Source organism: Zonotrichia leucophrys, chromosome 13 (assembly GCF_028769735.1).
Source record: "Zonotrichia leucophrys gambelii isolate GWCS_2022_RI chromosome 13, RI_Zleu_2.0, whole genome shotgun sequence".
Lineage (NCBI taxonomy): Eukaryota > Metazoa > Chordata > Aves > Passeriformes > Passerellidae > Zonotrichia > Zonotrichia leucophrys.
The window spans coordinates 5,057,239-5,074,945 of record NC_088183.1 but is presented as its reverse complement, the minus strand read 5'-3'; the positions used below and the strand labels follow the sequence as shown (position 1 = coordinate 5,074,945).

Below are 17,707 nucleotides of genomic sequence, written 5' to 3'. Positions count from 1 at the left end.
GAGTGTTATTAAGGTGTCCTGTTCTGGAAGTGTGAAGGGAAGCAAAACTAGATCATGAAAACCACAATATAATGTGTATATAAAACTGTATTTCTGTATGCACAGGGAATTTAAATTAATGATTGGTCATAGAAGTGGGTAAGCTGTGTTTTCTGGTCATAATCCAGTGGAATCATGATGCAAATTTACATGTTTTAATTATTAAAGACCAATTTTCTCTGCTGGTAGGCCTCTGGTATGAGATGCATGTCCAGTACTCACCTTTGCTGTGCAGCCACAGGCTGGTCATTTAATACCTGAGCTGGGTTTTGTTTTTAAGCATGAGGTGTTTAACCTCTTCTGGGAGGTTAAATGAGGAACCTTTGGCTACACAGCATTTTTATGAGCACTCCTGTGGTGCCCAGGGGGTTGTTTTGAAGGGAGGATAACAACAGCTCAGAGAAGCAGGATTGTTTCAGAGCCCCCATCAGTCTGGTCACTCTAAACAAGAGTTACTGCTTGCTTCTCAGGGAGAGGAACTTGAACACTGAAAGAAGATGAGCCATCCATGGAAAAGGTGTTTTGCTGTGGATTTGGCTGCTGTAGCCCTCCCTGTCCCTGAGGGTTTGGAGATTGCTGTGCTCAGGGGTCAGCCAGGGGTGCTGCTGCTGAGGATGTCAGCAGGACAGGGATGGTGCTGCCCCTGCAGAGCTGCTCACAGGGCTGCAGCTCATTGCCAGTGTTCTCTAGTTCACTAATGAGGGCACAGCTCAGCAGCAAGGAAACCTCCCTGGGATGGCTGATAGCAAGGGGAAGGAACACAAACTGATCAGGGGCACCAGAGGTCCCCAGGGAAAGGCTGAGCACGGCTGCTGCTGCTTCCTCTTTCTTCTCTCTTTCACAAGCAGCTGGACTGGCTCATGCCAAACCAGAGTGAATGAGTGAAATAATGGCGAGGTTTTTTAAAGGCGTGCCTAGAGACCACTGTCAGCTGAGCCCAGATAAAGATTCCTGTTAGGATGGAGAAAAAGAAACCTGTCGTGCTTTGCAGTGTTCATTGTGCAGGAGCTGGGCCTGTGCTGTGACAGACAGTGCACAGACCCAGCACTGCCTCAGGAGGAGACTAAACATGCCACAGACTTCACTGAGATCCTGTGAGACCAAAAAAACCTCCTGTAGAGTTGTTGTGTGTTATCCAACAAAGTAAAACACCTCTGAAAGGCGACATCGCCAACTGCACGCAAGATTGATTTGATTTCCAGGCCTAAGAGAGATTCTTAGGTAGAGTATTCCTGAGCCCAAGACCCAAATGGGAAAGGGATGGTGTCTGCTCCCAAGGCTGAGCACTGATCCAGGCGGCCTCTGGGCTGCTCTAATTAATCTCTCCCCTGATTTGGGGTATTCAGAGCAAGCAGGGCAGGCTGGCAGCCAAACCACGAGGTGTGTGTTGGCTGAGGGTGCCACACACAGGTGGGGACAGCAGAGCCCTGGCTGTGCTGGTGCCATCCGAACTTCTGTGGAAGCCCAGAGCTGGGAAGGGTCAGCCTTTAAATGAAATGTTCTGAAAAATGATGCTGGTTATGCCAGGACCATAACCAGCATCATGCATGAGCATGGCACATGGAGGGGTAGATTTGTTAGAGGGAGCTCAAGCTGGAAGAGCTTTCCACTGCTTCAGCTTTCTGTACAAACCATTTAATGGTCATTTTTTGTGGTCTTGTGAGAAATAAGTCAGTGCTGTCTCCAACCTAATTACCAGTGTAAAAGACAATTTATCACTTACCCAAGCTTTGATTGCTTTTTCAGCCTTCAATGGCCTCTTGCTTGGTAGATGGAATTGTGTACAAGATTGGCATTTTTTAAGGGGAAGTTTAAAGAACAAAGAAAGAAAAGAAGTAAAGACCCAAAACCTCAATTTCCAATTCTGTGCTTTACTGTCTGCATGATTTTTTTTTTTAATGAAAGCTTATGTTATTCCACATTTAGAAATCAGAAAAAAGAAAGCCTCATTTAAGAATTCTATCTCTGGGTTCATATTTTTTAACAATGTTGCCCCTGAGAATGAAGATGCAGTTTCCCATAGCCTAAAATGCAAGAGTCAGCAGGAGAAATAGCTAACTTGAAAAAATTCTGAGGCATAATTACTAATTAATGTACAAGAAAAAGATTTGGTGTGCAAAAAGCTCTGTCTTTTTCTCATAGTTATCATTGATTTCTTCTGGACTTTAGATGCAGCCCTGAACAAGCCATCTTATGTTGTATTTTTGCAGATCAAATGATCAGAAGAAAGCAGGTCATATGTTTTGATATGTACCACATAAAAAGGAAATGTTTAGACTGGTAGAGCCACACTCAAATTTAGGGAATTAAGTTTCTTCAAAGCAAATGGCTTTCTTGTACTTCTCATGCAATTAGCAAGTTGATTATACTAACTTGCCTGACAGATGATATTACTGATCTTATCAGCTTTCACTTATGTATACAGGGCTTTATTAATTTCTTGTTTGCTTATGAACTCCTTTGTCAACAGTGAATTTGGTGGGTAAATGTGGAGCATACGTGTCGGGGTAATGCTCTGCTTATCAGTAAATAACAAACTCTTGGCAAATAAATAAGAACAACGAGGGAGCAGGTGGGTCTTGGGGGGTTCTTTTGCACTCTTGGTGCTTGGTCATGTTGCTAAGTTACAGTAGCTTCTGGTTCCTACTTGAGAGAGCAGAAGTTATTTTTAAATGTATAACAAGCACAGTACAATACCAGGGACTCCCAAAACTGCTCTGGAAGTGGCTGGAATACAGGAAGGATTTGGAATCCTGACCAAAGATCAGCCCTGAAAAACACTTGTCTCACACAAAACCATCACATTTCACTTAGAGGTGTGCATGGTATTTAATTTCTTATAAGATGCCTTAAAAGCAGCAGGCAGCAATGATGAGCTGCTGGATTGGATGGCTCCTGCAGAGTGTAGGGTGAGTGGGGCTCAAAGGGCTTGGAAAAAACAGTGACAGTGACTTTTTGCACAGCCAGATAGTGGTAGGATAAGGGGGAACAGTTTTACACTAAAAGAGGGAATATTTAGATTAGGACAAAATCAGAAAATTAGATTAGGAAGAAATCAGAAAAAAAGAAATTAGAATTTCAGGAAGAAATTCTTTACTGTGAGGGTGGTGAGGCCATGGCACAGGTTATCCAGAGAAGCTGTGGCTGCCCCAGCCAGGCAAGTCTCCAAGTCCACGTTGGATGGGGCTTGGAACAGCCTGGTCTGGAGAGTGACATCCCTGCTGTGGAAAGGAGTTAGAATTAGATGATCTATCATATCCTTTCCAATTCAAACCCCTCTATGATTTTTTTGAAAATGTAGGAATGATTGTGACTAGAAGTAAAATCTTTCAGATTGACCTTCATGAAGAGAATATTCCCAGAATAGATTATATATCCTTACTGAAAATGTAGTTCTTTGCATTACTAGTAAAAGTTTTTATTCCTCCTATTGCAGCAGGGATTTCATTATTGCTGCTATGAGGAGAACAAGCAGTAGCACTTCCTTCCTTGAGCAGGAATTTTGTACACACTGAGAAGTTGCCTGGCATGGTCCTCCCTAATCCCTCTCAGACACCAAAGGAGGCACTGAGTGGTGTTACTCAGACTTGAGTTGCTCTGTGGCTTTATGAAGGCTGAAGCTCTGAACTGAAAAATGGAATCGACTTTCAGGCAGAATTTGGAATACACAGTCAGCTTTTTATTGATATTTCAGTTTGTGAGAGGAAAGCATCATTTTCCTGCTGGTTAGGAGTTGCTCTCCACCATCTGGTGCTGGGCCCTTGAGCCCTTTGGAAGGGCTGGAGTTCAGCTCCCCTTGGCTCCAGGTTCAACCTGGCTCTCCGGTGGAGGAGAGGAGTCCAGGGGGTCAGATGGTGGGAGCATATGAGTCCAAGCTGTTGGGGACACTGAGGGTGGCCTGGGTCCAGGGACATGAGCACAGGGGCAGCTCAAAGCAGGAAATTGCAGAGTAATGTGTTTTGGCAGGAAATTCTCTGTGTGAGTGCCACGAGATCGAATGGGGCAGTGGGAGGGTGAGGGTGGCTCTGTAGCAGAGGATTGAAACCCAAAGAGAGATGTGTGAAACCAGTGAGTCTACAGAAAAAAAAAAAAAAAAAGAGACTTTCTGGCCTTTAGTTAAGCTTCTGATTTATATAATTTAACAGTTTCCAGGTGGGGAGATAAACCCAAAGTACTCTACTGAACAGAACTGGGCAGTTTTGGTAGATCCCAATGCAGCAGGCGGTGACTTGATAGTGTGTTCTCTAATCTCAGTCAGTCCACCTGGAGCTATTTTTCCATCCAATCTTTCACTCTGAAATGGGCCCTGGACCCACTGTATGGTCTCTTTTTAAGAGTTCATAGAGATGTCTCAGCTCTGCTTCTGATGAAGTTCAGAGGTGTCCTGTTCCTGGTTTGTCCATGCAAGGGAAATGCTCTTCTCTGCTTGTGGGGAAGCTGATAAAAGACTGAATGTTTTTTTTCTGTATACCCTAGTTTTCTCACAGACTGACTTGTCTAAATTATAGATTCTTATCTGTAAGTGAAGAAAGTCTGTGAGCCTCACAGACCTGCAGGGAGAAGCAGCAAGCCCCAGGACATTTGTCTAAGGGTAAAACCAGAACAGCTGCAGGGATGACACTCATACTAAGCACCTCTCTGGCCAATGGTCACAGGACTGGCACAGGGACTACCTGAGGCACTTCTCCCTTCTGCCTCCAGGATCCAGCTGGGATGTCTGATTCATCCCTTCAGGCTGAGCCAGAACCATCCAGCTCTGAAAAACGGATTTCAAGGGGATTTTGCCTGTCTTGACATGGCACTCTGCAGGACAGCCAGCCCTCTGAAATCATCATCACTGCTTCTCAGAAAGGCTGTGCTGGGTTTCCAGCCTCCCCTGGGATCTGAGCTCCTTATGCAGAGTGACATGGCTTTGGAGATGTCCTTTCCTAGGATAGATGAAGTCAATGGGAGGCCTGCAGAAATGAGCTTTTGAAAGAGTCTGTGGATGAAAGGGGGAAGAGAAAACTTTCCATATTTAATTTTCCATCTTAACCTGGCTTTTTGGAATCTAAGATGATTACATTTGTGCTCAGATTTATAGGTAAGGCTCTAAAATCCAGACAGAGGTGATGATCAGGTCTGAGTCCTTCTCTGCTCATCTCTGTTGGGGGAATACAAACAAAAACAAGAGAAGTAGATCACAACAGATCTGCCTTGGGTGAACTTTGGGGAGACTCAGTGGGGCAGAGCCAGGTCTGCCTTTTATTTTTCTTTTCCTCCTTCTTCTTTTCCTCCTTCTTCTTTTCCTCCTTCTTCTTTTCCTCCTTCTTCTTTTTTCTTTTCCTTTAGAGCAGAGAGAAATTGTTAATTCTCACCCCTCCTGCAGGACTGCTCATGGAGGTTTGTTAAAAGGAGCCACAGCTCTGTATTCTCAGTGATTCAGGAGCAGACTCAGCTTAGAGCTCCTGCCATCTGTCACTTGTCACCAGCACTGTCCCTCCAGGCAGAGCTGTGGTGGGGCAGTGCTGCAGCAGCCACTTGTAGGGCTGGGAGTGGGGAAGCAATGCAGAAGGGTGATTATTCACTGCTCTTCACAATAAGGGAACTGGGGAGCATCTGAATCTCACAGCAGGTTAGAAACTCAGAAGAACCATTATTTCCACATCGTGCATAACTGAATTGTGGAGTTTGTTACCCTGTGATTTGGTGGGGATAAAAGGTTTGGATGGCTTCCAAAAGCCATTAGGAAACATTCTGGAAGGGAAATGCAGTGTCTGGTAATCACAGTGATGCAGAAAAGTCTGAGGCTGGTAACTCCCCCCAGCTCCTCACCATGGAAGGGGCAATTTAGACCTTTTCTCTATCATTCTGCCATGGCTGACAGGTGCTGTGTTAGAACTCAAGAGCATAAAAACCAGTTTGACAATTCCCATGTTTCTTATGCTGGCTTTAAAGCCAGAAGCTTTGTAGGTTGAGAAGATTTTTGACTCCTTTTGATATTCAACCTTAGTTCAAAATATGACAAGAGGAATGAAGAGGGAAGGGACAGTGTATGCATGAAGGATTTGTTATCATCATTTGCTATGGAACAGTGTGGCAAACCATTTAGTTCAGCCCTCAGTTTGTAAAATAACACCTGTGTGACCATGGAATCTCTGCAGTGAAGGATTTTATAGCTGAAGTAGTCACACATGGTGGTGAGAAGGGCCACAAAGGCATTGCAGCCTGCTGGTGACTGCCATGAGGAGGATGAGGAGCTGGCCTTGCTTATCCTGCCAGCCCAAAGCCTCTGCCAGCATGGGTCTCAGGGTTCTTCAAGCAGCAGCAATTTCTAGAGAGGCTTGGCTTGTCAGACATCCCAGGTAAAACACAACAAAGCTTCAACCTAATGAAAGAGCTTAAAATGAACACCTTCATCTTGGTGGTGAGCTGAGCACCTGCATGTGTGCAGTTCTGCAGATCACCAAAGTGTCAGAATTCATTGCACTGCAGCAGTTGGGTCATTTTTGAGAGCCCTTCAACTTCCCAGTCACTGCAAGGGAATTCATTCACTGCCAGGCTCAGAACTCCTCTTTGTCTATCAGTGACAGTTCCACTGGTGTTTTATGAGCTTCTCTCCCTTTACCTGCAATTCCTGAGACATTAATCTGAAACTCACCTCAAATTCCAGCATCAGGGGACAGAAATTAGTAGATTTTGTTCTTGACCCTTTTTGGAACCTCACAAGAAACAGCCCTGGAGCTCTTTCCTCTGCAGAGCCCTGACCCATTTATATCCATGACAGATGCCTGAGAGGTGCCAAAATTCAGGTTTCCCACCTTGGGAAAGAGCAAAGGTCTGTGCTCATTCAGCCCTATAGAGGGTTAATTATTGTTTTGCTTAAAAAAGCATTCAGCTGCCCTTAGGTATAGGAATTTATTTAAGCCTTATCTGCATAATTATCATGTTTATTGCTCAGCACAGCTGGATGGATATGAAGCGTTTGCAGTTTTTGATACACACTTTATGTCAGAACCATTACAAGGGAAAATGATCATTCTCTTATAGCCCCGGCAAAAAGGCTGGCAGTAATAGTTTTTTGACTTTAAAAAACAAATCCTAGGACCAAATTTATTGGGCCTATTTCCATATTTTTGATGCTAAATCTTTTCTTCCTTTTATGGAAATATGTGCTGTGGTGATGAACAGCCTGGATTTTGAAGGGTGATTGGTGACCTGAGATGTTTTTGCTTAACAGACTCAAATTGCAGAGAGGAAGGAACTGCATCACATAAAAGTCATTCACCTCTTCCAGGGACTCCTGTCAGGCACACAAAATCACTGCTTGTCTTCAGGAATCTTACCCACTTGTGACATTGTCATTATTGAGATATTGACATAGGAACTCTGGAGTAGCCAGGAAAATGTGGACAGCATTTTGATATATGATTTATATTTTAAAATTAATCTTTTAAGATGGCTGTTGCTCTACTGGAAGCCATAGTATGTTGTATCCTTTATAGCTAAACTATCATGAGGCACTGGTGGGTATTTCTGTAATTGTAACAGGGTGCAAGCATTTAAATACTCCAGCATTGACCCATTCATTACAGAGTAGTTATTTCAAATTCAGATTATTGCATGAGGCAGCACACTGCAGTCTGAGGGTTTCTTGGTGCAGCCTGCAGTTTACAGAAGCCTTGCAAATACCTGCAACACACAACCCTGGGGCAGCAGCTGCCTCCTACACTGCTGCGACTGCCAGCAAACCAAAATAACACTGAAAATATATATTCAATGCACAGAAGTGCAAGCTAGAGCAGGAAAGGGATCTCTGTTGTACATTTTAGCCATGAAAAACCCTTTTTCTTTTTTAAGTGGGGGCTGTGGGGTGCTATACTGGAAAAAAATAACATTTATCATCATTTGGACAAAGCTAATGTTATCATAGAGTAGTTTGGGTTGGAAGGGACTTTAAAAATAATCTAATTCCATCTCAATTTCTTGGTTAGGGACACTTTTGCCAGACCAGATTGCTCAGAACTTTATCCAGCCTGACCCTGAACATTTTCAGTGATGGGGCATCCCCACCTTTTCTGGGCAATTTTTGCCAGGACCTCACCATTCTCACAGTAAAGAAATTCCTCCTCATATCTTATCTAAACCTGCTCTCTGTCAGTTTGAACCATTTCCCCTTGTTCTATCCCTATGTGCCCCTGCAAAAAGTCCCTCTCCAGCTCTCCTGGAGCCCCTGGAAGGAGCTCTGAGCTCTCCCTGGAGCCTTCTCTTCTCCATGTGAACACCCCCAGCTCTCCCAGCCAGGAGCAGGGGGGGCTCCAGCCCTCAGAGCATCTTCCTGGTCTCCTCAGGACTGGTTCCAGCAGGTCCTGTGGAGTTTTCATCACCCAACACCCCCAAGTCTCCTCAGGGCTGCTCTGCATTCATTCCCTGCCCAGGCTGTATTTGTGCCTCTGTGCAGGGCCCAGCCAGGCTGCAGCTGATGCCAGACACCCATAAGCTGTTTTTAACAGATCAAGGAAGTGTCACAGCTGATGTTAGCTATTTAAAATTTTATTTGCCTCTAGTTTGTTCTCATAAAAACACTCTAGTCCATTTGGCTTTTGTATTAAGACAGATCACCAGGTGACATCTGATCTCAACAACTGGCTTATGAAATGAGAATACAAAAGACCTAAAAAAGTAGCATTTCAGCTGCTTTCACCTTCATGTGAGAACTATTTAATTTAAAGCCCAGATCTTGTGTGATAGGAGTAGGTACCAGGTACCAGTCAGTCTGTTGTCATTAGCTGGAGTGCTCACTACTTCCATCTCCTGTTTGTTTGTTAGTTATCCTAATGAACCTTTTAGTTGTGGCTGGCAAGATGAACATGGTGAAGTGACAGGATGGAACTTTTGCATAAAAGCCAAATTAGTTGGAAGGCAGGCAAACACTCATCAGTCAGGACTTTTCTCCTTCCCTCTGCTGATCTCCCTATGTTCCATAGATGATAAATTACCCATCACTTCCTTTCATTGGGAGGTATCTCTCCCCATGCTAACTTCTTGCCCCTATTCTCAGTTCCCCCACTATCTTCTCTTCTGGTCTAATCAATATCTCGAGTCAGACAAATTGCTTCTGACTTGCTTACTCTGTACAAGAGTGTCTGTGTAACTTCCAGCTGTATGAGCTGCCTTGAAAGTTATGTTGTCCATTCCTACAAGCATTACCTGGCTCCCAGTTACCGCTGTTCACATAAAATAGGGGTGTCATTATGGCCTGATGATCACAGTACAAAATACTGATCACACTAAAAGGCTGCTCACCAGGAGCTACCACCTCAAGCTCATAAATGTTTATAAATTTAAAGTGAGAAGACTTCCTGGGCCATAGCACAAAAATTTATTTGCCGTTTATTTCCGCAGATTGTGAAATTTGGGTGAAGAATATGGAAAGCATTTGATTATTATTTTCTCTCCCAAACACTTTACCAATGTAAAGCCCTTTCAGGACTGAGCAGTTGTTTAATCTTCTTTCCCATTTCTGGTCTACAGTTCTGCAGATCAGCACAAAGTGTGAACAATTTTTTGGATGGGCCAGGGGATCAGTGTCAGAATCAGCAGTCTGAGCCTTGGTGGTGAACTTGAGGCTGAAGCTGAAGGATACAGTGCTCTCAAGTGTATTTTAAAGGTGTTTTAATTGTTCCTGACCATGGCCTGGTGACTTCCCTGGGACAGGACATGGGGAACAGAGCCCACCAGCCCTGAGGGGCACCCTGGATCCTCTGCACATGAGGATTCCTGCTGGTATTTTTTGGCTTCAGGTTTTAGCAAGGTTTGAAAATGCACAGCTAAGCTTTGGCACTCAAATATTTTTCTCAACTTTTTTTCAAGAACATTTTAAAATGGTTTTTTTCCTCAAATTTTAATGGAAATTTTCTTGCTGTTATTCTGATTCTAAAGTCTTGAAATGAAGATGAGAAATTGGTGAAATATTTTCACTACTCTTAACAGACTGGCCATGGTATGAAGAGTAATGGGAGAGGCTTTACTCAGCATTTAACAGAACAATTTTCCCAACTTGCCTGGTTAAATTACCATCACAGACAGCATTGATTGCATAGAGGGGTCTCCAGTTTATTGAAACATCTTCTTTCTCTTCTGTGGCCACACTTCAGCATGTTTCCTCACCGTGGGATAAGCAAACCTTTCCACAGGTGATCAGCACAACATATGGCCTCCAGTTAGGAAGCAGTCAGAGCTGGCCACTTCCCTTCCTGAGCAGCACCTTGCTCCAAATGAGGTGCCACTGGAGCAAAGCAGCCCCGTGGAGAGGCAGAGGAGCTGCTCCTCAGATTGCTTTGGTTTTATTTCCTGCTGTGCCTTTGCTGCAGGGAGAAACAGGTGATTTGAGAGCTCACCCTGTGGCTGAGGCAGCGTTACAAACCTTGCTGGTGGAGTTGGATGCCCTGGAGGGGAGACTCCATGGAAATGCCTCTTTTGAACATCTGGGCATTGGTGCTGGAGTGTGGAATTCCTTGTGAGAAGTTGCTGGGTGAAAGCAGTGCTTGGTTTGCTCAGAGCAAAAATAAAGAAATACAGAAGATGGGAAGAGTGAAGACCATAAAAGTTTCACATAAGAAATGACAAGTCTGGTTCTTTGGGAACTATTGAAGGATAAACTCTGAGGCATTTAAAGCATGGTCCTCTACTATCTACATCCCCCAGCAGATATTCCTTCTTCCCTTTAAAGGCTGCAGCAGAATGCTCTGACAGCCCAGATTACATTCAGCAGGGCCATGTAGGATTGCACCATGTCATGTTGGGCTTTCCCTTCTGCCTGGCACTAACAGGAGGTGACATTGCAGAGTGAGCTACAGCAGCTGTGATGGTGTGGGCCACCACAGGAGCTCAAGTCAAGTGAGTGGAAAAAAGTTAAGCAAAGAATAAAACCCCCACAAACCCTTGTTCTTTGGAAAGTGCAGGACATTGCTGAATTATTAGCAGAAATTTCAGCAATTTTGCTTGGGGAGGGGGAACTTACCCTGATCTATTTCTGTCTTTTCATGGTTTATTATCTTAAAGTATTTGCCAATGGCTTCTAGAGTATTCTTAAATATTCAGCTTATTTTCTACTTTTGAAAATTGATCTCTTAATACATATGTTGTAATTTCTGTACCTTGGTCAGCTAAAAATAAAGAAGGGATTTGAGGTTATTTCTTCTAATTGTAGATTCCATCTTAAAAAAACACTCAGGACTCTTGGTGGTTGAATTGAACAGAAAAAGGCCTTCAGGAAGAATTTCCTGGTGCTGTTATGAAAAATGTCCAAACCTCACCCCAGATTAGCCAAAGTGCAGGTAGGGAAGATGCTCCTTTGACATTTGTGATTCAGAGCAGAGAAATGAATTCAGATATCCCCTTGGCTGGACAATGTGTTAGGCTACGTTCCTCATTGCTAGATCAAGCAATATTTACTTATATAAAGTAAATTTTTAAAAAGTTAGATGATAGAGATGTATTTTTGGTGAGGTGGTCTAAATGTCATATCTCATTTGGGTGGAATTCTGCTCTGAGGCAGGTTTTTAAAAGTGGAAAATCAGCTTTTGGCCACTCAAGGGTGGTTAAATCTGTTTGACTTGACCACTGACTCTCTACAGAACAGGGGAAATCTCTCTAATTAAGGGCTTTTTTATCTTGATTCATCTCCAAGAAATTTTGAACCAGTCTGCTAATAAAAAGCACACTGTCCTTTTATATTAAAAATGAATTCCTTACAAGTCCAATTATTCTGGATTCATATTACTTTTTATGTGTTACTGCACTCTCCCAATGAGACAGTTATTTGGAGAACACCTCTAATTTCAGATATCTCCCTCCATCTTCATTGACATATTCCTGATAAAGAGCTCAGAGAAAAGAAACAAAGTACTTATGAGCTCAAGTAAATGAAATTACACAGAAAAATTAAGACCATACAGTGTGGTATCTGTGGAAAGAATGATTAAGTGGAACAGCAAAGAAGGTCTTAGAAATACCTAAGAAATAGGAGCTTTGGAACAGAGGAATTATTTACAGGTAGAAAGGATTAAGGGAGAGTAACATTATGAAACGAAGGAAAAGTTGTTTCAAATAATAGCCAAACTTGTGACAGTGAGGATTCCTGTATTATAGGGTCTCCCTGGGCTAGTGGCAATAGTTCAGTGTCTGCTATGATTAAATCTATTCCAGGTGAGATATTTAAAAATTAATAATAAGAAACAACCCACAAGTGACAGGAAGATGGACTGGAAGACCCAAGTTGTGGCTCCTAATATCAGTTATCACTCCACGTATGCAGAGCCCAGGAAAATATATGTTTTTCAGTATTCATGCAATTACTGTGTAGTTATCATGGCTTGGCAGGGATGAAAGGAGAGGTGGTGCCTCCTTGTCCTGGGCTCTGAGCTTAGGGAGCAGCTCTGTGTGTTGGCTGTGGTGTCTGAAATGCTTCTGTGAGAAAATGTACAACAGCAAATGCAGTAATCTGTCACTCTCTGGATGTCTGAATAAGTGATTTCTCAGGAAACTGCTAACCAAAACCTTCAGATTGCTTTATTTCCACCACCCCTGCAGAAATAGCACTTGTTTGGTGGCATGGCTTGTGACATATGACAAACTTAAGTGACTTGAGCAAGGCAGAGCTGAGTTTACAGCAAGGGCAGTGTATAAACCCTGACCTTGAATCCTTCTTGCAGCAGCTGGGCTCTGATGTAGTGGCTGGGTGTTTGTTGGACATGGTGGTGAATAGCTGCTAACACCCAGAGAATGGTGCAGTGTGGATCCCCACATAGGGAAAACACTCCAGGCATTGCAGGAAACACTGATCTTTCACCCTGGGGTTGTTGCAGAGCTGTTGTTGGCATGGTCCTGGTGTGCAGAGTTGCAGAATCTGTTGGTCAGGCCTGTGGGCAGCAGCTCTTGGTGCCCCTGCTGTCACCTCCAGCCCCCTCCTCTGACCCTGCTCCCTGCTCTGAATCCCCTCTGGCCCCTTGCCTTGCCCTCTGTAACCCTAACAAAACTCAGAACACATTGAAACTCCTTCTGCAGAGCTGTTTCATTGCTCTCCCTGCCTGCCAGCAGCAGGTCTCAAGGTCCCTGCAGGGTCAGTCCTGCCCTCAGCACTGTTAAAGGGCTCAAGGATAAACTTTTCCCACCCAGGAAAGAAGGAAGTTTGTGTTGTTTTAGTTGAAGGTAGCATCTCCAACTGCTTTCAAGGCAGGCATGGACTGAGAGAGGTTTGAGGAAGCCCAGAGTTGGAGTTGGGAGCCTGATGGTCCCAGCCTGCCCAGGGATGAGCCTGCCACTCTCCTGTGGTGCAGAATGTCATCAAGGACATTTGAATCAGTATTTGAATCAATATTTCATTCAGTGAAACTGCTCTGGCTTAACCTTACAGTGACCTTTGCATGACTCCAGAGGCTGCTGGGTGTGAGCAGATCCCAGTGGGGCATTTAAACCCCTCCACACAGGACAGATCATTTCATAAATACAAACTGTGCAGGCAGCTTGCTTGGGAACTACCTCAATTATTTAGCAGCAAATGGCACTTGTGATCTGAGGAGAGCTCTGCAGATTGATGAACTGGCTTTGCAGAGGTCAGCAGCTGTCACTGGCTCACCCCAGGGTCCCCTCTCAGGTTGTCCCCCACTGCCCCTTGCTGCAGTACGTGCTGGCACAGAGCACTCCTGCCTGGGTGGAACAGCAGCTTTTGGGGCCAGAATGATAGTGGAGCCCTGGAAAAAGTTAAAGATAGAATCTAAAATGTTAATCTTTGTGTTTTCCCAGATCAACTGCACCTGCGCAAGCAGTATGATAAATTATATAATTGTTAGATGTGATGATTGTTTAGTAATTAAATATAATTATTACATAACCATAAGAAGAATAACAAGAAACTATGTTGGAAATTCAGAGGGGGGCTAAATCTATGTATACAATAGAACAATATAAGTTTAATAATTAACATGAAAGTTATATAACGATAGAGTATAAAAACATGATCATTTCAGATGTATTGTTGGAATCAGATTTGGGTAATACCCCGATTCCCAGAGCTCTTAAATAAAAAGCACCGCATATAATCCTCCGTGATTATGTGTTTTTGAACGCTAACAAGATGAGCTGATGCTGTTAGAACAAGTGATGCCAAGTTCAATCTTCCAACCTGGCCACCCAACACTCCTCAAGTTCTCATCCAAAAGTCCCTTAAAGAATTATTGTGCTCTACTGTGAACTTGTTAGAAAAGTTTTACCTGCTCTTTTTTCCCTTCCTGTTTTACCTTTTCCTCTGCTACTCCCTGAGCTGATGCTACTATCCTGATTTAGTCCCAAACTAGTAATTTCACACCTGCTGTTGTCTCACTGGCCTTTTGTTATATTTTGACTTTAAAAATGTCAATTATGGACACAATTATTTGCATTGCTGAAGAGATTTGCACAGCGCTCTAAATTTCCCATGTGTACAATTCTTTTAATTAAATTTGCATTTTCCTTGCATCTTTCCCAGGGTTTTGGCTGGTAGCACTGTCTGCAAAGTGATGAAGCTCCAGTTTTCCAGGATTGTAAAGGGATTTCTGCTAACAGGTAGGTTTCTCTCCATGTTAAGCTATCAATTTTGTGAGATGATCATTAGGAAGTGATAGTTTCTTTTGGAGGTTGTACGAGTCAGTAATTTTGGAAGTTGTGACTTGGCTGTTTCTGAATTGCTGAGTTGCAAATTTGGGTTTTGCTGAGCGATAAGTTTTGGTTTTGCCAAGTTGTGACCTACAAAAACAGCGAGTTGTGCAGTCACAACTTGCTGAGAGCTGGAGATATCCATGGTGCTTGGGCTTCTGAGAGACAGTGATAAAGTTGTTTTGTTTAGGCTTTTAAATGTGCTCGCAAACAGGCCACAGCATAATTGCTATCTTAACAAAACATGGAGACACAAATTCTTTCTGTTAAATGTGTGGCTGTTCTCTCCTAAGGAGGAGAAAGGAAATAACTGCATTGATTTCAAGAGATACTGGATTTGGCTTCATAAGCATCTTCTGCATTTTATATAATTTTAGTCCCATATAATTTTTTGTATTAGTGGTGACCTGAACACAGCCCCCTGACCAATCACAGGGAATGCTGGTGCTCAGCCCTTCTCACAAGCTGATTTTAAAGTTGCTTCAGAGTTTCACTTGGAAATATCCATTTTAGGAGCACAGGTGAATGGTGAGCATCCAGGGCTAAAGAGTGCTGAGTGCTCAAATGGTCCTGATGTCAGCCAAATGAACTGGATCATCCAATTATTTTCAATTACAATCCTGATCCTTTCCTTAATGTTTTCCTATGCTGATATCTGTGTGGGTAATGCAGCCAACTCTGGCTTTATGATCCCCCTTGTTGCAACGTGCTGTGCTTAATTACTTTGCCTCTGTAACAAACAGGCATTCTGAACAATTAGACAATAATATGGAAGCAGGAAAGGAAAATAGCTCAATATACTTTCATTTTAATTATGCTGATAGTGCACCCCATGGTTTTGAATCAATGCTGGAATAATGTTCTTTTGATAGTCTTCAATAACTTTAAACGGCATCTAATAAATTTGTATTTTTATGTGAAGTTTAGAAGGAAAAATCCCTCATTGTTGATTTTATTTTCAATGGAAAATCACAACTCCCATGATTTGTACACTTGTGTTCTAATTGAATGTCCATCCCATTGAACAAATCACTTAAACACCTTAATTACCATACCTGAAGGGATTACACTTCAAGCACATATTTAGTACTTTCCTGAGTTACTGCAAAAACAACCCTGTTGTGTTTTAGAAATTAGTGACATATGAAAAATCATGTTTAGGGCATTTTGTTCCTATACACTATCATAAACTTCTATGTAAAATTAAAAAAGAAAAAAAAAGCTAAAGCTGGCAGTAAGCAGAATGGAGTCCTTGTAAGTAAGAAGGAAGGCTGGTGTCATAAAATGAATGCCCATCTGCTTTGTTCCTTAAAATTAAATTAATCTAATTTGGGAAAAGCTGCTACCAAGGTGTGCTGACACTAAGACACAATTTTGCTGTGTTGTGCTGCACAGCCACAGGTGTATATTTAGCTACCTGCATTTTCTTCCCCAATACCCCTCCACTAAAACAATCAGCACTAAACCAGTCAGTTCTCACAATGTTTTGCCTATTAGAATAACAGTTTTCTTTTCTTACTGTTTTGGATTGCACAATTTTTTACAATTTATTTGGAAAAAGTGTTTCAGCAGAGGTTTTATAAACAATTTCAGAGGGTCTATATAAGCATGGGCAGGATGCACATGTCAGCTTAGGGTTTTTTAAAAGCCAGTGAATGATGTGTAGCAGCCTTTGGAAAAGGGTCTCATGTAAGTGTGTGACATTGCCTATCCTATAAAGAATGTTCCAAAGTTATTACCCACTACTGAAAACCTTGGCTATGCACACTGAAACCCTCACTGTGCTAGATCAGGCTAAATCAACGTGATTATTTCCATTGCTGTTCAGAACTGTGGTTTGACTTGCTGTTCTCCAAAACTGAGTGTAAGAGTATTACTGCTGAGGTGGAGATAGCTTGTCAAATGGCTTTACAAACATTAATGTGTTATGCTAACCTTTGTATCAGCTGAGATCCCAGACACTCAGGCAATAGCATTGCTGCTGGAACCCCCAGACTGATTCCTCAGCACTTTGCTTTGCCCATAGGATCCCTTGAGCAAAAGTTTTGGAAGGAAAACCAGAGATCTGCTGGATTTGCAGTGATTAGGAGGGCAAACTGCTGCTTGCCAGGCTCACAGTTGTTTTGTGCTAAGCAGCAGGTACAGCTGTCAGTGGGAAACACTATTTGGTATCACCTGAGTTTCTCAAGCACAGCATTAATGAAGTGCCTCCTGTGATATGGAGCATTTTTGGATAATATTTGTAGAGTAATTGCTGTGCAATCACTGCTCCATTGCCAAAGATTTCAGTCAGTTGCTCTGAATCTTGCAGTAAAAATCCCGTTATGAACAGTGCAATGAAAACATCACAAGTGTTTGGGAAAATGAGGCGAGGTCAGTTGGTTTGATTTGACTTGATGTGGGTATTCAATAGAGTGCACTGCCTGGTGTTAAGAGCATTTTCATTTCAAATCTGAAGAGTGGGAAGTTTCTCAAAAGAAAAATGAGTGGAAAGCTGGAATGCAATTACCAGTATTCATGTTATCTAGAAAGGAACAAGAACCTGTTGTCCTTTGGGTGACTCCATAGGTTGTGCTCTCTTGGAAAAGGAACAAAAAATCCAGGTCCAAAATACAGTAATTTTTTTTCTTGTTACATGGCAGATTTTTGATAAACATTCTTATCCTTTTCTTGAAAGATGCAGTCTTTTCTTTTTGTTTGTGGAAATTACATTCCTGGCAAATCCAGCTAATCTTTTCTCTGAGTTTTCACCTAACACAGAAAAAGCTTATATCTAATCTTAATCCAATGTCTCATATTTTTGATTTTTCTTATCTAATATTGAACAGTGTCCCATTGTATTTAATTTTAGCTCTGAGAGTTCACTGCTTTCTCTGCCTAGTGATAAATATTTACTTGATTATGCTTCCCTGTGGGACACCCCTTCATCATAATTTTTAGCGTGTGTGATACAACTTTTTGATGACTTCCCCTCAAAAGCAGTGAGGAAAGGGAT

General features: G+C 42.6%; 1 protein-coding gene across 8 annotated transcripts in view; it reads left to right on the top strand.

Annotated features, from left to right (window-relative positions):
• SGCD (sarcoglycan delta) overlaps positions 1 to 17,707 on the top strand; it is a 492,080-nt gene that overhangs the window by 76,548 nt on the left and 397,825 nt on the right. For 4 of the 8 annotated variants that reach the window (XM_064724715.1, XM_064724703.1, XM_064724699.1 and 1 more), the window contains exons 2-3: positions 11,231 to 11,357; positions 14,546 to 14,622. The gene's annotated coding sequence lies outside the window, so the exon portion shown is untranslated. Of the gene's footprint in view, positions 1 to 10,533; positions 10,918 to 11,230; positions 11,358 to 14,545; positions 14,623 to 17,707 lie in introns of those variants that run through there. The other 4 variants (XM_064724706.1, XM_064724704.1, XM_064724705.1 and 1 more) reach the window with 2 other exon arrangements.